This window comes from Bos grunniens, chromosome 10 (assembly GCF_055505025.1).
Source record: "Bos grunniens cultivar Pamir isolate PY7600 chromosome 10, Bosgru_T2T1.0, whole genome shotgun sequence".
NCBI lineage: Eukaryota > Metazoa > Chordata > Mammalia > Artiodactyla > Bovidae > Bos > Bos grunniens.
Genome location: NC_141174.1, coordinates 39014665 through 39040200, shown reverse-complemented (window position 1 = coordinate 39040200; position 25536 = coordinate 39014665). Strand labels below are relative to the sequence as shown.

The 25536-nt window shown below is 40.0% G+C and overlaps 1 pseudogene; it reads left to right on the top strand.

Annotated features, from left to right (window-relative positions):
- Positions 1-9798: 9798 nt before the first annotated feature.
- LOC147364378 (ADP-ribosylation factor-like protein 1 pseudogene) lies at positions 9799-10500 on the top strand (annotated as a pseudogene).
- The last annotated feature ends 15036 nt before the right edge of the window (positions 10501-25536 follow it).

Below are 25536 nucleotides of genomic sequence, written 5' to 3'. Positions count from 1 at the left end.
TAAGAGGCTTGGAGGAAAAGGGCTAATCAAGAAGATTTTGTACACTTGCTAACAGTTTAGAATTTTACCCTGAAAGTAGTAATATGTAATAAAAAATATTTTAAATTACTTCTTTTGACATTCTTTTAGGAATCTTCTGATTGATATACATATGTATATAGGTATAGATATATATATATGATATACATATGTATATTGATATATATATATCGATGATATACATATACATATGTATATAGGTATACGTACATTTATATAATGTACACACAAACACACAGAATTTGGTTTAAGCAAGATGTCAAACATATGTTTCATTTATTCAACTGCTTTTATCATAAAAGAACAAATATTTTTGCCAAGAATTAGAAAAATTATTCTTACACTTAAAACAGTAAAGAAGACTTTACTCAGGATTTTTGCAATAGATGTGAAGACTATTGCCATGAGGGGAAGAGAGATGAAACACAACTCAGAATATTGTAAAGATAACTGAGGATTTATGGCTATGGAAGGCTGGGGGAGATGGATGGAAAATTACCAAGAAGGGGTAATTCTTGCTAAACTGAATTAATAGGATTATTGCTGAAGGCAGGCCAGGTGATCAATTGTCATCTGGGAGATTGTAGGGGATCAGGTACAAGGATGATCAGACATCCAGGGTAAAAGGATTATCCCTAAACTGACTTAGCAGAATTCTGGCTACAACTAGGCTAGGAAGGCCCAAAATGGTAAAACCAAGGCTAAGAGTTAGTCTAAAGGAAGGCTCAGGGGAGCTTGACTAAATTTTGACAGAGGAGAGAGTCTTTGTCACAAAACCACAAAAGAAAATTAATGCTAAGCCCTTCACTGGAATGTTTACTTGGGTGGCTCAGAGGTTAAAGCGTCTGCCTGGAATGCTGGAGACCCGGGTTCGATCCCTGGGTCGGGAAGATCCCCTGGAGAAGGAAATGGCAACCCACTCCAGTACTCTTGCCTGGAGAATCCCATGGAGGGAGGAGCCTAGTAGGCTATAATTCATGCGGTTGCAAAAAGTCGGATACGACTGAGCGACTTCACTTCACTTTCACTGGAATAGCAGATGATAGGTAAATGAGGCATTTTCAGAGAAGCTTATTTTCCCTAAGTAATGTGAATCTAGCTAAAGAGGCAAAGAATCTGCCTGTAATGCATAAGACTTGGGTTCGATCCATGGGTCGGGAAGGTCCCCTGGAGAAGGGAATGGCAACTCACTACAGTATTCATGCCTAGAGAAACACATGATGTAACCTGAAATTCCTAGTATTCACTCTTCTTAGCTTTCCCCAGAAGAAGCAGTAGGCTTAATATTTACATAAGAAGAAACAGCCCTGAGAAAGGGATCATCAAGTAAAACAGAAGAGTGGTCTATATGTGCTGTTGTGAAGGGATGGCCATCATTACTTAATCCTGAGGACCAGAATTCTCATCTTCTGCCAAGGTGCTTGCCCTCCCCACTACTTTCTTTAACCACAATCCTTTATTCCTTTCTGGTTACAATAGATTGGTTTGCTTCTGACTTGCAAAATTGAGGTGTGACTTCTTTTCAAAAGAAAGGAAAAGGGATTGGAGTTCTCACACAGCAGGAAAGGAGTTGATCAGACCATGATGAACTTGGCCCAGAAGTAGGGTAGAAAATGTACTTTCATGATTTTTCCTACAGGAACTCAACCGAAGGAGCACCTCTGCTGTTCTGGCTGCCTTGAAGCTCCAGTCTCTCAGTCCCCTGCTGGTTTTCTTGGGGTTTATCTTCCTGCAGCACCACACCCCTGCCTCAGGAACTTCCAGCTTGCTCACTGTCGTATCATTAGAGGACTTGTCATATAGTACTAAATGAAAAGCTATGAGTAGTGAAAATTTTATTTTCATAAAAAGTTGAAAGATCATGTTGCTGTTTGGTAGAAACCAACATAATACTATAAAGCAATTAGCCTTCAGTTAAAAATAAATACAATTTTTTAAAAGTTGAAAGACAAGAGCCATGATTCTCCAAGCTTTGGTGTACCTGCCTTCCCTTGTAGCTCAGCTGGTAAAGAATCAGCCTGCAATGTGGAAGACCTGGGTCTGATCCCTGGGTTGGAAAGATCTTCTGGAGAAGGGAAAGGCTACCCACTCTAGTATTTTGGCCTGGCGAATTCCATAGACTAAGTCCATGGGGTCGTAAAGAGTCAGACATGACTGAGTGACTTTCACTTTCACTTGTACACAAAAAGTTTTTCCAGTGGCTAATGGAGACCTGCCTTCTCTTTCCCCAGCCTCTGAGAAAACCTCTTATTTCCAATGCCTCCTCCTTCACTATCTCAGCAACTTTTAACTGCAAAAGTGACTACTTTTCCCACCTGCTTTGCCACCTGTAATACTGAGCTCCTAAAAACTTTCTGACAACTAGTACTGGTTCATTTTAAAGGAGGAGACAGGTTACTTTTGTTTTACATTCCTTTGTAGCATCAGCCTGACTGCACAAGGTTAGAAATTAAGGGATGGAATAGTCATTTCCTGAAACAGATAATCATAAATTCTTATAGGATCCATGGGACTTTCCAGAAGTCTGTTTAGAATACTTTGTGGTAACTAGTTAACATTGAAGCCAAGCCGGTGAAAATAAATGAAATGTTTGAGGCTGCATCAAAGCCTAAAATCTTTAGAGGGTGATATATAAACTTACAGTGGATTTTTTAAAAAATGAGTTTGCTGTAATTGTGAATAATGATTTGGAATCGTTGTAGTTTGGGGTAAGGGAGAAAGAGACTGTAGTTTAGAACCAGACCTAGAATGAAATATATTCATGCCCTTGTCCTGTTCAAACAGGAAAACAGGCAGTCAGGAAAAAAATGCAGAAGCCCTGAGCGAGATAATGGGATTTCTCTTAATTTGATTTGCTGTGGAGAATGCTGGCCTATTTAATACATCCATGTGGAGTTGCTGTTTATATTTTGGTTTCTAATTAGCATAGTCATTCTGAAGCCTCTAGCTGCCTTCTCCTTCCATATAAATCTAATTTGGCCTTGAGGAGGGTTATTAGAGCAACACAAGGAGCACAAACAAAGGGAAATGTCTGCCAAACAGCAGGCAGGCTCAGTGCATCTGGGGCAGGCGGGCAGCAGGCGGGTGGCAGCCGGGCCGGTGTGCAGAGCTGCGGGCACAGGAGTGACCGAGCCTGGAAAACAGATCAACCACCAGCGTCCCTCTGACCACCCCCACCAACCCACCCCACCCCAGCCTGGGCTGCCTGGCCAAGGCAATCTCATAAAAAAAAAAAAAAAAAAAAGGATGATATTGAAGGGATGTGAAAGCTGTAAAGAAAAGATTTAAAATTGATTTTGAAAGTTTCTAAACTGGGCCCTAGAATGGATGGTCTGTATTGAAGTAAACACTTAGTCTCCCTCCTAAAACTTCTTGTAAAGAGTGACATTTCAATTTTCCCTGGCTTTGGGGAGCTTGACTTTTTTTTTTTTTTTTTTTAACAGCTCTACAACTCAGTCTTAGAGAAGCACCTTCTAGCAGTGATAATAAAGTACACTGAGGGGGGATATGGACAACATTGATAAAGAGGCACTAATCCTTATTCTGTGTGAAAAATAGTCTGAAGGCAGATTCTATCCCAAAGGCGAAGAAAGAAGAATGCTAAACATGACTAGCAGTGACCTATTTTTCACCAAGCAATTGGAGCTCAAGTACATTTTGACGAAAATGTTCATGGGGAAGAGCAAAGGATTTAAACTCTTTGTAAAGGGCATTGAAGTACTAACTTAAAATTCTGTGATAACTCTAAAGAGGTGAGATAACAGGTTCTTTTGAGCAGATTTAGGGGCTCTACTAACATTGATCGGGTGGGTCCCCTATAGAATCCACATTCATGGTTTGCAGTTTGTCTTAACTAGTTGCTGCCTCCCTTATAAAGATGGTAGCAGCAACTTCCAAGCAAGGGCTCAGTGAGCCTAGTTCGCAAGGGTCTATGGGAGCACTGATGAGTATAATTTACTGCAAAATGTACCCCCTACTGTGAGGAGCAGAATGCTAATGATCTGAATCTATTCTTTGTCCAGAACACAAAGAATTACAGCTCCCCTTAGAACACACTGAAACGTCTCTAGGATAAAACTTTTTAAAAATGCACTTCTGTTGCATTCTGCATATTCTATTTAGATGCGTGTCTATCAACAATGTATTGCATACTGACAGTGTTAAAAGCTGCCAACACATGAGTGCAGATCCCAATCTAAGGAGAAAATGAAAGAGAGAGAGAGAGAGGGAGGAAGACAGGAGATAGGAGGGAAGAAAAAGAGAATGAATTCAAAATTAAAACCACCTTGCATCACGTAGTAAATTTTTAGTGTCACAAGGATACAGATAAGAGGTTTCTGAAAAAAAATTATTAATGGAAGTACCTTTCCTAGGTATTTCTAAATGGGAGTGGACATAGATTTCACATGGAAGAAGGTAGGAATATATATATAAGACTCTTGTCCAAGTGGTAATATGACATAAACACTCTGCTAAAAGTTCAAAAACCTCTTATTTTGACTTATTTACTCCTACTCTACCCCAATCCAGAAATACTGCTTAATCTCACTGCCCAACTACCCAGGAGATCAGGCAAGTTGCCTCCCTGTTCTCAGCATCTGTTTCTTCATCTGTCAAACATTGATCAGAATGAATCTCCAAGGAGAAAGGGGCCATCTTCTGGGAATTTTTCTTTTCCACCTGATTTCTGTTACAAGTTAGAACATCTCAGAAGTCAGTCCAGGCTCCCATGTGATTCCTTCTTACACCTCTTCTTGGAAGATCTTTTCCACAAATCCAAACACCATGTCCAGGCTACATGATAAGCTTTGAGCTGCCTCGTAAGTATGTGAGTAGAAATGTTAACAAGGGGATTAGATAAATGGGTCTGGCTGTGAGAAGAATTGTAGTATAAAGACCATGTATCTAAAACAGAATCCATGGTCTGCTCTTCCAGCCTCTAGTTTCAATACTCATAAACCTACTCCATCTCAAGATCCCAGGCTGAGCAAGAGCCACCCCCCTACACCCTTGCTCCTTCAGGAGAAGTCTTAGTCTCCCCAGTGTCCCCAGCCTTGTCCACCATCCCTCTCTTCAGGTAAACCTAATGATCTAGAACATGTCACCCCCCATCCAGATCACCGGAAGGGACTGCTCCAAACTTGTCATTTCCCAACCATTCTCTACATGCAATCAGCAAGGGTCTTAGTATGTACATGCATCATCACTCCCCCATTGAAAACCGTCAGTGGCTACATGTTTCCTCTCAAGCTTGGGACCCTCATTCTCACGTGCCCTCAGTGGCCCCCATGATCTGGTCCTGCCTACCTCTCCTTTTCCTTTGCCATCTGCCCCCTGCTTAGAGTTCTCCCTTCATAGGGGCCTTTTAACTCCTTCAACAAGAGAAGCTCCTGTCCACATTGTACGAATACACCTGCCTGTCCAGGTCATTCCAAGACCCCCATCCTACCCCATGCAACAAAGTGAAAGCTTTTCAATGGTGCTAAATTCTATAGGGTAAAAAAAAAAAGAACTAAGACAAAGTAAGTGAGACAGGCAGAGAATGACAGGGAAACCAGGGAGTTGTCATTTTTTTACTGAATGGTCAGGAAAGACCTTCTAAAAAGGTCACAACTGACAGAGACATGAAATGCATGAGTGAGCTGATCAGCTGTCTTGGTAAGAGCATTCCAAACAAGAAAAAAAAGGACAAAAAGCAAAAACCAACAGCCACAGTGAAACCTCTCAGTGAATATCATGGTACAGCAGGGTGGCCAGTGCAGCTGGAACACAGGGAGGGAGGCAGAGGACAGTTGGAGATGAGGTCAGAAGGGTGGCTTATCAACCATCAACCACTGTAAGGGTTCTGGATTTTATTCTAGTTTGGGAAATCATGGGAGCTATTGGAGAGAGGATGGACATGATCTGAGTCATAGTTTTAAAGAATGAGTCTGGCCACTGTGATAAGAACAGAGTGTAAGGATGGAAGCAAGAGACAGGATCATATTAAAATAGCCCAGGTGCTGAGGTGATGGTATTGCAACAGCCATCACAGGATTAGCAATACTGGCAATGAAAAAGCTGGGTTAAAGATCCAGGCTGAAGGAGCACTCGCAGGATTTACGGATGGATGGGGTGAGGGCTGAGAGCGTCCTACTCACTTGTCAGAAACAGAGTTTTTATCAGTTCCTCAGATGCCTTTCTGACTGATTTTCTCCTCCAGCCAATTCAGGTTATGTGTAACTCCCCATCCCAGCTTGTGCTCATGCTCATAACATTTGTCACCACTGTAATTAAACAGAAATTATTCCAGTGATGAACTCACTGCTCATGTTAAGTCATATACTTATAGGGAAGGCAATGTCAATGCTATTCCCCACTCTATTCTGAACACAGAAGCTCTGGAGCCATTTATTAGATAAACTGGGTGAATCACAGTGTGCTTCACTACAGTGAAGTCCACCTGGTCAACCATACATAGGTGCACCCTTTATAATCACTAACATTGCTATTAAGACAGAAGTAGAGACAACTCCGATAAGAGTTGTGACAATTATATAGAAGAGCTACTTCCTTGGTGGCAGCTCTCAGAGTGAAAAATGGTGAGATACATGGCTATTAAGCAATCTAGAGTAATCAGACCTTTTCAAACATTGAGCCAATATGTATACCCACCAAGCTGTGTCCACATTTTAGTCGCTATAAATAGAATGTCCAATAGAATTAATTACATAAGCATTTAAAAGTATGTATTAAAGTTATTAAAAGACTAACTGTTTCTAGTATGAAGATTTCAGAGGTGCAGTTTATGAAAGCATCAGACCTTCTGGTTCAATCGATAAAACCCAATGCTAACTACAAATCACCTGCTGCCTAGAGTGCTGAAATCTGGCTACCGGCTATGGCGTAAACATGGTACCTTCACACAAGGCCACAGTATTAATTTTTACATGTTGTATTAATTTCCTAGGGCTGCTGTAACAAAGCACCACACATTTAATGCAACAGAAATGAACTATCTTCCCACTTTAGAAGACTGCCATTAAGGTGTTGGCAGGGCCACATCCTCCTACAGCCTCTATGGGAGGATCCTTCCTTACCTGGTCCAGCTCCTGGGAGCCTCAAGTGTTCCTTGGCTTGTGGCAGTGTTACTCTAATCTCTGACTCTGTCTTCATGTGGCTATCTTCCCTCTGTGTCTGTGTCCAACTCTCCTTATAAGGACACCAGTCACATGGTTAAGGACCCACCCTATATTAATAGTATGACCTTGTCTTAAGTAATTACATCTTCAATGACTCTGTTCCCAAATAAGGTCACATTCATAGGTTCATGGGGTTAGGAATGCAAATATTTTTTGAGGGGACACAATTCAACCCATAAAAGATATGGTTAAAAGTGGAGCTGGGGGCAATTTTATCCAGTGTAGAGAAATGGGTTAGATCAGGAAAACTTAATCTGAGGTTCAGCTCTTTAAAGAGAGAAGTAGGTTACTTCAACAAGTTAACCTCAATGTTGGTTTCCCACTCTTTAAAATGAATATGTTAGAAGAGATGATGTCTGGTCACTCAGCTAATTCAGATCACATGAAGATGAAACTAAGTAAAGTATCCAGCTGGCTCAAGTCACATAGAATCAACCACACAGTGAACACTGCTGGTCCTGCCCTCATTTACTTAAAGCTTTAACAAGCCATTTTAATTCTTTAAATACCACAGGAAAGGGTAAGAGACTACATCTGACATCACTTCTACTTGAATCACATCAGTGTCAGAGGCTTAGGCTAGTAAACGGTTACTAGTTGTACCTCCTGTACTCAATAAATCCTGTAGCCATAGCAAAGATGTTATTTCAAAATACTTTTTCAGAAACTGAAATAACAATCTAAGTACCCCATCCTCTCAAAAATTGCCTTTGTTGATAGACTCTTTACAGCACAAAACTTCAGTAAACTCTTGTATGGCTAGGTAGCTTATTCTTCCAATATGCTTTGTGAGATTGAGGCTAGTTTGAGACTGTAAATATCAGTGTCTTTCAGTTATCCCTGTATGCTCCACCAAGAAACCAATTAAATTGCCCTATCACAGTTTAAGGTTAAGATGGTTTACCAGACCCCAAGAAAAACATATTCAGACAAGAAGTAGCTTTAGAGAGTGGTTTTGGAGAATATCATTATTGATCTAGACCAGACTTACATCCATTCTCTTTTGATGAGAAGAGCTAGGTGGAAAGTTAAAGCATGTAATTTAATGTGTGTGATATCTGAAAGTGGCCTAAAAAGGCACTGTGATATAAAGGCTAGTACTGCTGCTGCTAAGTCGCTTCAGTCGTGTCCGACTCTGTGCGACCCCATAGACGGCAGCCCACCAGGCTCCCCCGTCCCTGGGATTCTCCAGGCAAGAACACTGGAGTGGGTTGCCATTTCCTTCTCCAATGCATGAAAGTGTAAAGGCTAGTACAGTACTTCTTAATATCCAAGTCGCTTTTCTATTTGGTATTATTGACATGTACAATGGTCTTTTGTTGTTGTAGTTGTTTAGTTGTTAAGTTGTGTCTGACTTTTGCGACCCCATAGACTGCAGCCAGCCAGGCTCCTCTGTCCATGGGATTTCCCAGGCAAGAATACTGGAGTGGGTTGTCACTTTCTTCTCCAGGGGATCTTCTCGACTCAGTGATCAAACCTGAGTCTCCTGCATTGACAGGCGGTTCTTTATCCCTGAGCCATTAGGGCAGTACCTTTTTCCCCCTATGTATTAACTGGATGCAAATAATGCTGGAAATATTCCATCATTTAAAATCAAATTTTTTATCATCTCTGAGTATTTTGATCTTTAACATCTTGAGAGTGTATTATAGTCTAAAAATACTCGAATAAAAAACTCTCCAGTGGAAGTATTAGAAAAAGAAGAACAAACAAAGCCTAAAGTTATCTGAAAGATATAATGAAGATGAAAGGGAAAATAAAATAGAGATTAAAAATTGGAAAAAAATCAATAGAACTTAAAGTTGATTCTTTGAAAAGGTAAACAAAATTGACAAACCTCTGGCCCAGCTCACCAAGAAAAGAGAGAGAACCTAAATACACAAAATAAGGGGGGGGGGGGGGGAAGAGGAAAATAACAACAGATACTCAGATACTGCAGGGAAAAAAAAATCTGAGAGTATTATCATGTGCCAACAAATTGGACAGTCTAGAAGAAATGGGCAACTTTGGGCAACTTTCTAGAAACACAGCCCATCAAAACTCAATCAAGAAGAGAGACAATTTGAACAGACCAATAAGTAGAATCTGTAATAAAAATTCTGTAATAAATCTGTAATTTAAAAAAAAAAACACACACAAAAAACCCTCCCTGCAAACAAAAGTCCAGGACTAGATGACTTTACTGGGGAATTCTACCCAACACACAAAGAAGAACCTGTACCATTCCTTCTTAAACTCTCTCAAAAGATACAAGAGGAGGGAACACTCCCAAAGGCATTCTATCAATATGAAGCCACCATCACTTTGATACAAAAACCAGACAAAGACACTATAAGAAAATTACAGCCAATATCTTGGACGAATATAGACACAAAAATTCTTAGCAAAATATTATCAAGCTGAATTCAGCAACACATAGATCATACACCACAACCAAGCTGGAGTCATCCCAGGATCACAAGGATGGTTTAACATATGCAAATCAAACAATGTGATACGTCACATCAACAAAAAACAAAAAACACATGATCATCTCAACAGATGTAGAAAAAGAATTTGATAAAATTAAACTCTTACCAGTTTCCTGGTGTGCAGTCGCCATGGCCCCTTGCTCCAAGCATTGCCAGGAGTCCAATGAAGAAGTTGCAGGCTAAGCAAGTTTTCAAGAAAACTGCCCGGGAGCTGAACTGGCTTTGGTTGATGAGGGTGGACAGGTGGTTCATCATGGGTGACATTTTCTCAAGCATTTTTTCCAGTTTGTTTGGAAGCTAGGAAAGGAGAATTTTAATTTTGGGATTAGGTGGAGCAGGAAAAACCACAATTTTGTACTGATTACAGGTTGGAGAAGTCATTGCTACTATTCCTACCATTGGATTTAATATTGAGATGGTAATATACAAACACCTTAAATTCCAAGTCTAGGATTTGGGAGGGCAGACAACTGATGTTATTATTCAAACTCGCGTGCAGTCATTTATGTAGTAGATTGTGGTGACCAAGACCAAATTGGTATTTCAAAATCAGAGTTAGTTGCCAATTTGGAGGAAGAAGAGCTGAGAAGAGCCATTTTAGGGGGTTTACAAATAAGCAGGACAACGGAACAGGACATGACTCCCTCAGAGATGGCAAATTCACTTGAGCTACCTGTCTTGAAGGACCAAAAATAGCAAATATTCAAAACTTCAATAACCAAAGGCACTTGCTTTGATGAGGCAATGGAATGGTTAGGTGAAACACTAAAGAGCAGACAGTAATTCAGTCACGTATGCTTCTCTGAAATGAAGACCATAACACCTATATATCCCTTTGGAAATCGTTAAGTGTTTTTCACACTCCTAAATGTTAAAACTGCATGATTGTTGGCATATACCAAACTGACTGCAACATTTGTAATAAATACTAAAAATACTTTTAAAAAAAATTCTTACTGAAGTGAGTATAGAGGAAACAGAGCTCAACAGAATAAAAGCTGTTTATGACAAATTCACAGCCAACATAATACTCCATGTTGAAATTCAGCTTTTTAGCTGAATGCTTCCCCTCTAAAATTTGGAACAAGACAAGGATGCCCAGTCTTACCATGTCTATTCAATATAGTACTAGAAGTCCTAGTCACAGCAGTCATACAAGAAAAGTATAAGCTATCCAAATTGTAAGGGAAGAGATAAAATTATAATATTTGCAAAATCACATGTACTTTATATAGAAGATACTAAAGACTACACACAAAAACTACCAGCACTGAGAAGTGAATTCAGCAAGGTAGTAAGATATAAGATTAACACATAGAAATTGGTTGTATTTATTTATGTTAGCAATGAGTTACCAGAAAGGGAAAGTAGAAAAACAATCTTTTTTAAATTGCATCAGGAAAAAATACCTAGGAATCAACCTGACCAAGGAGAGAAAGACTTATACACTGAGAAGTATAAACTATTAATAAAGGAAACTGAAGATGATTCAAAGAAATGGAGAAATACCTCATGCTTTTGGACTGAAAGTATATTGTTAAAAAGGACATACTACCCAAAGTAATCTACAGATACAATGTGATCCCTATCAATTACCCATGATATTTTTCATAGAACTAGAAATAGAACAAATAATCCTAAAATTTAAATGGACCCACAAAAGACCCACAATTGCCAAAGCAATTCTAAAACAAAAGAATAAAGCAGGAGGCATAACCCTCTCAGACTTCAGACAATACTATAAAGCTACTGTAATCAAAACAGTGATGTATTGACACAAAAACATACACACAGACTAATGGAACAGAAGAGAGAACCCAGAAATAAACCCACATATCTATCATCAATTAATCTTTAACAAAGGAGGCAAGATGGGGAAAAGACAGGGCAGCAAGTGGTGTTGGGAAGGTTGGACAGCCACTATAAATGAATGAGCTTAGAGTATACCTTCACATTCTACAGAAAAATAAAGTCAACATGGGTTAAAGACTTAAACATAAGGCATGACACCATAAAACTCCTCGAAGAGAACATAGGCAAAACATTCCTGACATAAATCATACCACTGTTTTCTTAGGTCTGTCTTTCAAGACAATAGAAATGAAAACAAAAATAAACAAATGGGACCTGATCAAACTTACAAGCTTTTGCATAGCAAAGGAACCCATAAACAAGATGAAAGGACACCTACTGAATGGGCAAAAATATTTGAAAATGATGCAACTAATAGAGGTTAATATCCAAAATGTACAAACAGCTCATATAACTCAATAACAAAAACAACAATAACAACAACAAAAAAATAACCCAATCAAACAGTGGGCAGAAGCCCTTAATAGGCATTTTTCCAAAGAAGATATACAGATGACCAACAGGCACCTAAAAAGATGTTCAAAGTCATTAATTATTAGAGAAAACCACAAATCAAATCATAGTGAGATATCACCTCACACTGGTCAGAATGGCCATCATCAAAAATTCTACAAATAAAAAAATGTTAGCAAGGGTGTAGAGAAAAGGGAACCCTCCCACACTGTTGTGAGAATATAAATTGGTATAGCTACTTTGGAGGGCAGTAGGAAGGTTCTTCAAAAAACTAAAAATAGTGCCCACGTGATCCAGCAATCCCATTTCTGAGCATATATATGGCGAAAACTCTAATTCAAAAAGCTTTTGCACAGCAAAGGAAACTATAAACCAAATGAAAAGACAACCCACAGAATAGGAGAAAATATCTGCAAATGAAGCAATCTACAGAGATTAATCTCCAAAATATACAAACATCTCATGTCAAAAAAAAAGCCCCACAAACAATCCAGTCAAAAAATGAGCAGAAGATCTAAACAGACATTTCTCCAAAGAAGACATAAAGATGGCTAAAAAGCACATGAAAAGATGCTCAAGATCTCTAATTATTAGAAAAATGCAAATCAAAACCATGCACACTGGTCAGAATGGCCCTAATCAAAAATCTGCAAGCAGTAGATATTAGAGATGGGGTGAAGGAAAGGGAATCCTCCTACACTGTTCATAGAAATGTAAATTGGTGCAGCCATTAGGGAGAACAGTAAGAAGCTTCCTTAAAAAGCCAAAAATACAGCTACCATATGATCTAGCAATCCCACTCCTGGGCATATATCCAAAGAAAACTAAAACTCAAAAAGATACATGCACCCCAAGTTCATTGCAGCACTATTTACAATGACCAGAACATGGAAGCAACCTAAATGTCCATTAACAGAGGAATGGATAATGAAGATGTGGTACACATATACACTTGAATATTTCTCATCCATAAAAAATCAAATAGTGTCATTGGTACAACGCAAATGGACCTAGAGATTGTCATACTGAGTGAAGTAAGTCAGACAGAGAAGGACAAATATTGTATAATATCACTTGTATGTAGAATCTAAAAAAAAAAAAAAAAAAACAAATGAACTTACCTACAAAACTGAAATAGAGCTACAGATTTAGGAAACAAGCTTATGGTTACCTGAGGGGAAAGGGGGAGAGGGATAAATTGGAAGCTTGGGAATGACATATACACTCTACTATATATAAAATAGGTTACTAATAAGGACCTACTGTGGGTTTCCCAGGTGGTTCAGTGGGTAAAGATTCCACCTGCAATGCAGGAGATATGGGTTCAATCCCTGGGTCAGGAAGATCCCCTGGAGGAGGGCATGGCAACCCACTCCAGTATTCTTGCCTGGAGAATCCCATGGACAGAGGAGCCTGGTGGGCTATAGTCCACAGAGTTTCAAAGAGTCTGACAAGACTGAAGTGACTGAGCATGCATGCAAGGACCTACTGTATAACACAGAGAGCTCTACTCAATACTCTGTAATGACACAATGGAATATTACTCAGCCATTAAAAAGAATGCATTTGAATCACTTCTAATGAGGTGGATGAAACTGGAGCCTATTATACAGAGTGAAAGAAGTCAGAAAGAAAAACACCAATACAGTATACTAACACATATATATGGAATTTAGAAAGATGGTAACGATGACCCTATATGTGAGATAGCAAAAGAGACACAGATATAAAGAACAGTCTTTTGGACTCTGTGGGAAAAGGCAAGGGTGGGATGATTTGAGAGAATAGCATTGAAACATGTATATTATCATATGTGAAACAGATCTCCAGTCAAGGTTCGATACATGAGACAGGGTGCTCAGGGCTGGTGCACTGGGATGACCCAGAGGGATGGGATGGGGAGGGAGGAGGGAGGGGGGTTCAGGATGGGGAACACATGAATACCCATGGCTGACTCATGTCAATGTATGGCAAAAACCACTACAATATTGTAAAGTAATTAGCCTCCAATTAAAATAAATTAATTAATTAAAAACAAACAAACAAAAAATACTCTGTAATGATGAATATTGGAAAATCTAAAAAAGAGCTGATATATATATATATATATGTATAACTGATTCACTTTGCTGTACAGCAGAAAGTAAGATAACACTGTAAAATCAACTATACTCCAATAAAAATTATAAAAATAAGTAAATAAGAAGATTTTTAAAGGTATATGTACTCTTATGTTCATAGCAGCACTATTTACAACAGTCAAAATATGGAAACAACCAAATGCCCATTGAAAGATTAATGGATAAAGAAGACTATACACACACGCATAATGGAGTATTATGCAGCCATTAAAAAGAATGAAATTAATACCATGTGCAGCTACATGAATGGACCTAGAGATAATCATGCACAGAAAGAGAAAAACAAATACCATATATCACTTATATGTGGAATCTAAAGTATGACACAAATGTACATATTTACAAACAGAAACAGACTCACAACATAGAGAGTAGACTGTGGCTACAAGGGAAATGAGGACCAGGGAGAGATGAATTTGGAGTTTGGGGATTAGAAGATACAAACTATTTTATATACATATATCATTAAATACTTCTGAGTTGTAGAACTTCAGGATTAGAAGAGTCAGGAGATACATACAAGGTTGCATAGCCTGGACAAAACACTGAGTCTTTCAGCTCCACATCTCACATTCTAAATACATATAAATAAATATGTGTATATGTATATTGCCCTGTCTATGTATAGACATACACACATACACATTCCCACTTCATTCTTTTAACTCTATGTAGCTTTTTAACAACTACATGAAATTCCATAGAATGGTTATAATGTGATTCATGTAACCATCTTCCTGTTGGTGGGCATTTAGGATAATTTTATTTCTTGTCACACTAATAATGCTATAGTTAATTAGTTACTGATGTACACACATGCACAATTCTTTCATAGAATTAATTTTTAGGTCAAATGAACATTTTTTAATTTCAAGAGATAATAGCAAAGTTTACTAGTATGTTTGATTTAAAACTTCTCTTGTTCTTGTTTAGTCACTAAGTCATGTCCTATTCTTTGTGATCCCATGGACTGCAGCAACCAGGCTCCCCTGTCCTTCACTATCTCCCAAACTTTGCTCAAATTCATGTCCATTGAGTCAGTGATGCTATCTAATCATCTCATCCTCTACCATCCCCTTCTCCTTTTGCCTTTAATCTTTCCCAGCATCAGGGTCTTTTCTATGAGTCAGCTCTTTGCATCAGGTGGCCAAAGTATTGGAGCTCCAGCATCAGTCCTTCCAATGAATTTTCAGGATTAATTTCCATTAGGATTGACTGGTTTGATCTCCTTGATCTCCAAGGGACACTCAAGAGTCTTCTCTAGCACCACAATTTAAACGCATCAATTCTTCAGCACTCAGCCTTCCTTATGGTCCAACTCTCACATCCATACATGACTAATGGAAAAACCATAGCTTTGACTAGATGGGCCTTTGCCAGCAAAGGGATGTCTCTGCTTTTTAACATGCTTTCTAGGTTTGTCATAGCTTTCCTTCTAAGGAGGAAGCATCTTTTAATTTCACTGTCTGCAGTGATTTTGGAGCCCAAATAAAGAAAATCTTTCACTACTTCCACTTTTTCCCCATCTATCTGACATGAAGAGATGGGACCATGTGCTATGATCTTAGATTGTTTAATGTTGTGTTTCAAGCCGCTTTTTCCACTCTCCTCTTTTACCCTCATCAAGAGGCTTCTTAGTTCCTCTTCACATTTTGCCATTAGAGTGATATCATCTGTGTATCTGAGGTTGTTGATATTTCTCCCAGCAGTCTTGATTATAGCTTTGATTCACCCAGCCTAGCATTTTGCATGATGTACTATGCATTCAGTTCAGTTCAGTTCAGTTCAGTTGTGTCCAACTCTTTGTGACCCCATGAACCACAGCACAGCAGGCCTCCCTGTCCATCACCAACTCCCAGAGTCCACCCAAACCCATGTCCATTGTGTCGGTGATGCCATCCAACCATCTCATCCTCTGTCATCCCCTTCTCCTCCTGCCCTCAATTTTTCCCATCATCAGGGTCTTTTCAAATGAGTCAGCTCTCCGCATCAGGTAGCCAAAGTATTGGAGTTTCAGCTTCAACATCAGTTCCTCCAATGAACAGCCAAGACTGATCTCCTTTAGGATGGATTGGTTGGATCTCCTTGCAGTCCAAGGGACTCTCAAGAGTCTTCTCCAACACCACAGTTCAAAAGCATCAATTGTTCTGTGCTCAGCTTTCTTTATGGTCCAACTCTCACATCCATACATGACTACTGGAAAAACTGTAGCCTTGCATAGAAGTTAAATAAGCCGAGTAACAATACACATCCTTATTGTACTTCTTTCCCAATTCACAACCAGTCAGTTGTGCTATGCCCAGTTCTACTTGTTGCTTTTTGACCCGTATACAGGTTTCTCAGGAGACAGGCAAGGTTGGCTGGCATTCCCATATCTTAGAATTTTCCAGTTTGTTCTGAACCACATAGTCATAGACTTTGCTAAGCAAAGTCATTTCAGTCATGTCCAATTCTGTGCAACTGTATGAACTATAACCTGCCAGGCTCTTCTGTCCGTGGAATTCTTCAGGCAAGAATACTGGAGCGGGTTGCCATTTCCTTCTCCAGGGGATCTTCCTGACCCAGGGATCGAACCCACATCTCAAGTCTCCTAGAAATGGAAGGCGAGTTCCTTCCCACTAGTGCCACATGGAATACCCTATAGTCAATGAAGGAGAGGTAGATGTTTTTCTGAAATTCCCTTGCTTTCTCTATGATTCAATGAATGTTGGCAATTTGATCTCTGGTTCCTCTACCGTTTCATCTGTCTCTCACCAAAAGTGAAACTGACCTACAGTTTTATGTGCTCAGCTGGTCCTATTTAGGAAAAAGGTTATGCTAGGGATTTTAAATAAAACAACTGGTCCTATTTAGGAAAAAGGTTATGCTAGGGATTTTAAATAAATTGAGACGTGTTACATCTTGCTCTGTGTGCCAGTACTATTTAAATAAAAATGGAGTGCAATCTGTTGCTTGAAGGTTCTTTAAAAGTAGCTATGAAACTATCTAGGCCTCATGCATTTTTAGAGGTAGCTCTTTAACTAGCAGGAATATTAGTGGTTATTACAGCTTCTAATCTGCTGCCAGATTCAGGAGACACAATAGCTTTAATTTAACACTGTGTTTACTTAGATCTTCCTGGCTGCGAAGATCCCCTGGAGGAGGAAATGGCAACCCACTCTTGTATTCTTGCCTGGAGAATCCCGTGGACAGAGGAGCCTGCCGGGCCACCATCCATGGTGTCGCAGAGTCTGTCACAACTGGGCACACATGACCACCTTCACCAGTCCAGAGCAGTCTCCCAGACCAAGGGTCACAGCATGGGAGGCACCACAATGTCCTCAGTGAGTGACTTTAACGCTGAGGTTTCCAAAGAGGAGCCAGACGTCAGGCAGGCTTAGATCAGGAGTGATATTAATCCATTACTCACTCTAGTGGTCCTGCCAAGGACTTGTAATCTTTTCTTTAAACAATTTTATATCATCCTAGAGAATTATGCATTTCATCTACATTTTTGAATTTATTGGCAAAAGTCGGTTTTGCCAAAGGAATGCCTCTTTAACAATATTATAAGAAATGCAGCTGTTATGGTTTTATCGGTCATATGTTGATTTCCCCCATCCCTTCCACCTCAGAAACTTCTGCCTTTGTCTTTATTAATTCTTACATCTACTTTCTTTAAACTAAGCTTTCCTCTCAATTCTTGAGTTAAATGCTTGGCTTATTTTCTGTCCTGTTTTCTAAAAAAAAATAAAATTTCAGATCATTTTCTTCTTAGTACTGCTTAAACTGTATTCTTAAAAGCATATGCTTGTTTTGTGAATTTCTGAATGGATTAAGAAAAAATTAAAATAAATGTTATTTGTAAGCGTATTTAATTTACAGAAATGTTTTTGCTACTTTATGAATTTATTGCAATGGATTTAGAATGTTATATTGTAATTTCTACTCTTTCCTTAGCCGAATTTTATAATAAGCCAAGGTGGTTAATTGCTTGAATCATTTATAGCCTTATTTTTAGTTTTCTTTGATTTTCTAGTTCCCAAGAAAAATATCGGAGAAGGCAATGGCACCCCACTCCAGTACTCTTGCCTGGAAAATCCCATGGACGGAGGGGCCTGGTAGGCGGCAGTCCATGGGGTCGCTAGGAGTCAGATACGACTGAGCGACTTCACTTTCTCTTTTCACTTTCATGCATTGGAGAAGGAAATGGCAACCCACTCCAGTGTTCTTGCCTGGAGAATCCCAGGGACGGGGGAGCCTGGTGGGCTGCCATCTATGGGGTCGCACAGAGTCAGACACGACTAAAGCGACTTAGCAGCAGCAGCAGCGGCAGCAAGAAAAATATGTTAACATTAGACTGATTGATTTTGTCTATTTTTCAGTTCTAAAAGTGTTGCTTTCATATATTTGGCATACTGTCTACATAAGTATTTGATTTATGTTGGTGACATATACTTCTTATCAATATCAATTTTATGTCTTTGCCTCTAATATTTATATTCTTGTGTTAGTATTAGCATTGAACAAAATATTTGCTTAACTTTTATTTGCCTGATACATCTTTACATCCTTTAATTTTTCTGCATCATTTTAAGGTGTCTTTTTCCATCTTTTTTCTTCTTTATATTTTAATCTACTATTTCAGAAGTCCTTTTGTAAAGATTGCATTAACTTCTACAACCATATTATCCTTAAGTATTTTTTTCTGCTTTATTCGTTTTAAATTGGAGGATAGCTGCTTTACAATGTTTTGGTTGTTTTTTCTGCTTTTCTGTTTTTGTTAATCAGTTATAAGTATACACATAGCCCCTCCCTCTTGACCCTTCTTCCCACCCCTTCCCCATCCCACCCCTCTAGGGCTTCATAGAGCATTGAACCGAGCTCCCTGGGCTATACAGCAGCTTCCCACTAGCTGTCTATTTTACACATGGTCATGCATATATGTCTATTTTACTCTCTCAGTTCATCCCACTCTCTCCTTTCCCAGCTGTATCCATACTTTTGCTTTTTCCTCACTACTCTCCTCCAAAACTGAGAAATAAAACAGACATACACATCCTTCAGAATTTGAGCAGCATGGGGTAAACTAAGTCATATCTCTGAAATGATCTACCTTGTCTGAATCTAGATTCAATCACTTTCCCTTAGCAATTTCCTAAGCATTCTGTTTTTTAATATCTCTTGATTGCCTTCAAGGAAATAATCAATAAATGTCTTAGCCTGCATCCTCTAGAAAACAGAGCTAAAGTCAGAGATTAATCTTTAGTTTATGACATCTAATGGAAGGTGCAAGGCCAGGGCAGGTAAGCAAAGACTCAGGGTTACTGCATGGCCATCATCTTGCAGTGTGCCATGAAGAAATATCCGCTGCCTTAACAGACATAATCCAAATTTTTCTGGAAAGTTCTCACTGAGAAAATGTACTTTTGAACAGTCTATGTACAAATTGTTATTTGCCCTAGTCTCTCCTGTTTCCATGTGTATAAGCTCATCCTGTGGTAAGGGAGTCCTCTCACACTCTTCCAGGCTGTACCTCCCTGCCCCCACACAGCCAAAAAGGAGGCCAGTTCCCAAGCTCGGTGGTGTGACATCACCTCCAAGTCCGGAAATGGAGGAATGACAATGAGAAAGAAGGCCCTATTGCATCTCAGTTCTTCTTAATTTACATCTAAAACAAACCATGTCCCTTCTGTTTTGGAATGTCTTCAGATTCACTGTATGATATTTTTAAAAGACCCCTAAATTGTAGGACTTCATAAGCACACTAATAATCAGATTTCATTGAATATAGCCCAGAGTTACTATTTTAGATCCTAGAATTAGTATTTTCTATAATCACAAATTTTGTTTGCTCACATTCAGCTTGGACTAACCCTCAGAAGCATTTATTATGGCTTCCAAGTAAATTATTCTCCATCCTGTATTCATGATGATGGTCTAAGTTTCTAAATTACCAACTGAGATGTGATCCTATTGAATCTCAAAATATACATATAGAAAAACTTGAAAACTTTTTTCAAAGGTATTTTGTGCTTTTGATCCTAGAGTGCCTAAGACTTTTCCCAAGTTTCCCAGGAGCAGACCCCAAGATAAGAACTCATGACATGTGACTTATTAAGAAAATGCTCTTTGCACAAAACAGTAAGGAAATGGGATCACAAGTCAGAGACTGTCATCAGAGGGAAGAAGCCAAATCAGGAACACTGACGGCAGCAGCACTATAAAAACCCAGATCTCTTGCTTCAAATCAGGACAAATACTGAGGAATAACTGACTAAGCAAAGCCCTTCCTAGGGGTGAGAGACTTGACTCCCAGGTATTCCTGAGGTTCTACTCCTGCATTCTGGGCACTAGCAAATGGCAGCTCTCTGAATGATAGCCACAGACACAGGCTGTTGGAATCAAGTGCTCACTCCTCCTGAGTTGGTCAACATCCCCAGCTGGTGCTTTTCAACTGACAGGAAATAAATATTTTTAAGAGACAATATCTTATTTCTATTTAAGTAACTGGTGAGACACACCACAACCTCCAAGATGACAGAATTGATCTAGTCCTACATTCCCACAAAGCCTATCTCCTTGCCCCAGTGAACTGTCTCTCCAGTCCCTCGTTTAGGCCCTCAAATAAACAAGCCAATTAACCACCTCCTTCCCCACAAGCCAGTAAAATTTGACTGTGTCACAAAGGTCTGGATCTTCATATAGACAAAAGCCTTCCATGCCTCAGAATTGATTCATCCTCCCAAAGGGGACTAAGATGACCCTGGCCTCTCTCATGATCCTAAGATGAAATATTCATGGGTAGATCAGGACCTCAAAGACGAAGAACTCTGCTTAGCCAGGAGAAAATATTCAAGATTTAGGGTTGGGCTTTAAATGCACAAGTCACAAAATCTGGATCAAAGAGCAAAAGACTAATTCAACCATTTATAGCTGATTCCCTCTGGAATTTCCCTCAGAATAGAATTTTCACTAGCAGGGCCATACATTGTGTGTGTGTGTCTATGCAACTTCATCCAGCAAAAGCTATCTCGGGGGCTGAAACCTGTGCTCTCATTACAGTTCGTGTGAAGCTGAATTTTCTTCCAGCCTTAGTGTTGGTTGACTCCTAGGGACCAGAATCAGAGGGGCCATAGAGGTGTAAACTAGCTCCAAAAGTTGAAGGAGAAAAGAGTTTCATATGAGACGTACTTGAAAGTGAATGAGATTGACTTGAGAACATGTGTCAGTTCCATTCCAAAGAAATGAGGCAGTCTGTTTACCTTAGTTGGTCAATGGGGAGCTAGAGCCATAGTGAAAGAAAAGCTATTCCACATTGCCACTGACTTCCCTGGAAGCAGCAGACCGTTCCTAAAGAAAACTGAACTCCCAACCCCCTAAACTGGATGCAGAAGTTAAATGTCACCTTACATTAATAGCTGGCTTCCCAAAGAATCTAACCTACAACAAAGTTTAGCATACTGCAAGCCTATCAGAAAGGGTTATTGGGATCAATGTCTGTGGGAAGGAAGAGACAGGATCAGCAAAGGTAGAAGTTGAGCAGAGATGCCATCGTTTCAGCCATATTTTGGCTGAAACTGTGAGGCTTTCTGAATACAGGATGATTCAAAGCTGTCCTGAATTGGAGAGAGAAATTCAAACTTTTATACCTCCATGTGGTTGAGTCACTGAACACAGGCCACCCCAGGAAGAGTGTCTGATAGCTTGTTTCAACTGAGACAATTTCAGACAATTTCCATCTGAGGGCTGACATCTTCCCACAACACCCCCACCAGCTAAGCTAACAAGTGTTTTATTCCTGTAGTTGGATTTGGACAACACGTCATAGCATCCACTACATACATCTTACTAGCTAGTCCCATAACCATAGCTAATCTACAAGACAGACAGACAACCTCAGGCATATGGAATAGCTTAAGTGATGTAAACAAGCCAGATTAATCAATTCCACAGAAATACTGGCTTTACATGGTTGATCTGGGTGGCATCTACATCATGCTGAGTCCTTTCAGCCTGAGTCCCAATTTGAAAAACTCTTCCTTTAAATAAGTGAATATAAACTGTTCGCGTGACCAGAGAGAAAAGTCATGCTCATCCAGCTGACATCACTACATCCTTCTTCCCTCTACCTATTATTCTGTTACTTTCCTTTCTTGGGATTCTTTTCTAGGACCTTCACCCTGTGTAAAGAAATTCAGCAAAACTAAAATTGACAGCCAGTAAATATAACTCTCAAGATACCTTAATTTCTCATTCAATTAGAATATAACATGGAGACTCCTATTACCCTGACCTGCATGCTAAGTTGCTTCAGTCATGTCTGACTCTGCAACCCTATGGACTGTAGCCTGCCAGGCTCCCCTGTCCATGGGATTCTCCAGGCAAGAATACTGGAGTGGGTTGCCATGCCCTCCTCCAGGGGATCTTCCCAACCCACTCTCTAACAAAGCCTCAACAATGAGGAGGTAAGAACCAGTAGACAGGAAATGGAGAGGGCAATGGCACCCCACTCCAGTGCTCTTGCCTGGAAGGTCCCATGGACGGAGGAGCCTGATAGGCTGCAGTCCATGGGGTCGCTGGGGGTTGGACATGACTGAGCGACTTCCCTTTCAATTTTCACTTCCATGCATTGGAGAAGGAAACGGCAACCCACTCCGGTGTTCTTGCCTGAGAATTGCAGGGATGGTGGAGCCTGATGGGCTGCTATCTGTGGGATCGCACAGAGTCGGACACGACTGAAGCGACTTAGCAGCAGCAGACAGGAAAAACACTAAAGCCTACTGAATTTTATTTGGCAGATAAAGATTGATGGAACTTGTAGAATATAAGGGACCTTCCTTATATATATATATCAGCACCTTCCTCCAACTTCAGGGCCACCAACAAATTCACTTTCATGGAGCTTTACCTCATGCCTTGCTGGATTCAGGGTAAACTAGTAATAATTGGTCAGCCTCCTTAAAGGATAGTTTCCAGAATGTGTCTGAGTAGTCAGATACAATTCCAGGAGCAGATAGAAAAATAAACTAAGTAATGATCTTTTTAAGCCTTAATCATGTTCTTAAGGGATCTCAAGAAGAACAGAAACCTCCATGGCCAGAAGATTAGAGCAAAGAATTCAAGATTTTCAGTGCTTTTGACATAAGCTACAAAAGTGGGACATTCTGAGTTTTAAGCAATGATGTGGTGGTCATGCATTCACAGATCCCTTTTGAATCTCTCTATCCAGCATTTTGAAACCCAATTACCAGGCTTTAGACTCTTCTCACTATGAAGGAATGGGAGTTGGTTCAAACTCTCATGAGATGGAAGGTGTAACTCTAATGCAGTAAGAGTGATATGAATAGAGAAGGAAGGAAATCACATAAAAGGGGGATATGACCAAACTGCCAACAATTTCATGGTAAAGCAGAGCCAGCTGTTGAGTCCACTGGCAAATCTTCCAGACAGACCACGTGGAACAAACCACCCAGCCTCAGAATGAGCCTGTGAATGACAAACTAGAGACAGAAGAAAGGCAACTGAAAAATGCCCCCTTTCCTCCCTCTAATGAACATCGCAGGGTGGTGACTACACGGGCCTGCATGTTTCCCAGCTGCTCTGGGAAGCCACTGCAGGAGCTGGGTTCACACCCCCTCAGCATCGTGCTGCTTCGAATCCGGAAATGGTATGAAGAGTCGGTCTTTGTGGACTGGGCTGACTTGGATCTAGATGCTCACACCACACTGGCTCTCACTAAGGAGGTGCCGTGGGGGCTGTGCCAAATCCTAGCCCTCATTCTGGAGGAAGCTGAGACAGCCCCTGGCTTTAGGAGATGAAAGAATAGCAAAGGCTTCCAAACACAGTGACTCCTAGTCATCCTACTGAGCACGTGCCAATGCCTGAGGTTTAGGTGTTACCAAGAAAATACTGGGAAGACTAAAAACCCATGCAGTATAGCCACAAATTTTGAAACTTCCACAAAATACAGAATTTACACCTGCCCGCATTGAAGTCAGACACCAACCATCTGAAGCCCCACCAAACTATAAGGTCCTCCCTCTTCCTGTGCCCGAAGCCTCAAGTGCAGCAGCAGCCACCCCTCTGTTAGCCACATCTGAGCTGTAAGGGCAGCCACCTGGCCACCCAGTTATGCCATCTTGGAACTCTCCAGACTGAAAAGATGATCTTAAATGCCATTCAGCTAATGAACACCTGCAAGAAAGACTAAAATGTAAGTGACAGAACCTGATTATAGAATCAAAAAATCTGCCCAGAGAGTGACATTTAACAGTCATATTTAAATATATTTCAAGTAAAAATTCTCATGAGACAGTTACGGTCAGTTTGTAAATTATACAAAGAATTTATACAAAATTGAACTCTATATGGATAAGGGTCATATATAATTTTATAAAGAAAGAAATTTTGAAGTAACTTCAAGCTAGAAATTCCTTTTGAAAAACATCCTAAAACTCTTACATGTGAGTATGTCCTGGTAGGAGAATCAGTATTTCTATAAAAGTATAGTCTCATGTCTTTGAAATGACACTTCCTAAAAATGAGTCCGCTTTTTTTCTTGAATACTTAATATTCCTTTGCTTTGTTTTTCACAACCTAATTAAACTATGCATATTCTAGAACAGTGTATTCTACAAGGACACTGGGATGATGCTTAAATTACTGGCTTTTGATAAACTATTGCTGCAGATGGGGAAGCAGCAGGAACAAAATTCTAATGCGTGCATATGTGAGTATATTTTGCTTCTGCCAATTTTTACGTTAACCATGCAGGAACTGAGGGCACCATTTTGGTGCACTGCCCTGTACTGCCCAGACTACATGAAGCAATGTGGGTTAAAAAAAAAAAAAAAAAAAAACTGTAACCCATATTACTCCTTGACATTGCTGCTGCTGCTAAGTCACTTCAGTCGTGTCCGACTCTGTGCGACCCCATAGACGGCAGCCCACCAGGCTCCTCCATCCCTGGGATTCTCCAGGCAAGAACACTGGAGTGGGTTGCCATTTCCTTCTCCAATGCATGAAAGTGAAAAGTGAAAGTGAAGTCGCTCCGTCGTGTCTGACTCTTAGCACTCCCATGGACTGCAGCCTACCAGGCTCCTCCATCCATGGGATTTTCCAGGCAAGTGTACTGGAGTGGGGTGCCATTGCCTTCTCCACTCCTTGACATTACACTATAGCAATACCTTGGATCATCTCTTGTGAGTGCCACAGTTAGTGATACAATAATAACTGCCATTCTTGCTACAATGCTGCCAAGAATCCCTGAGTACTATAGTCAACAACTTAAATAAACCATGATGGAAATGAATGCACAGCACAACTAGGTTCAGATATCGGAGCAAGTTTCTGCATTTAATCCTCCCAGGATTTAGCCCATTCCACCTCTTAGCTAAT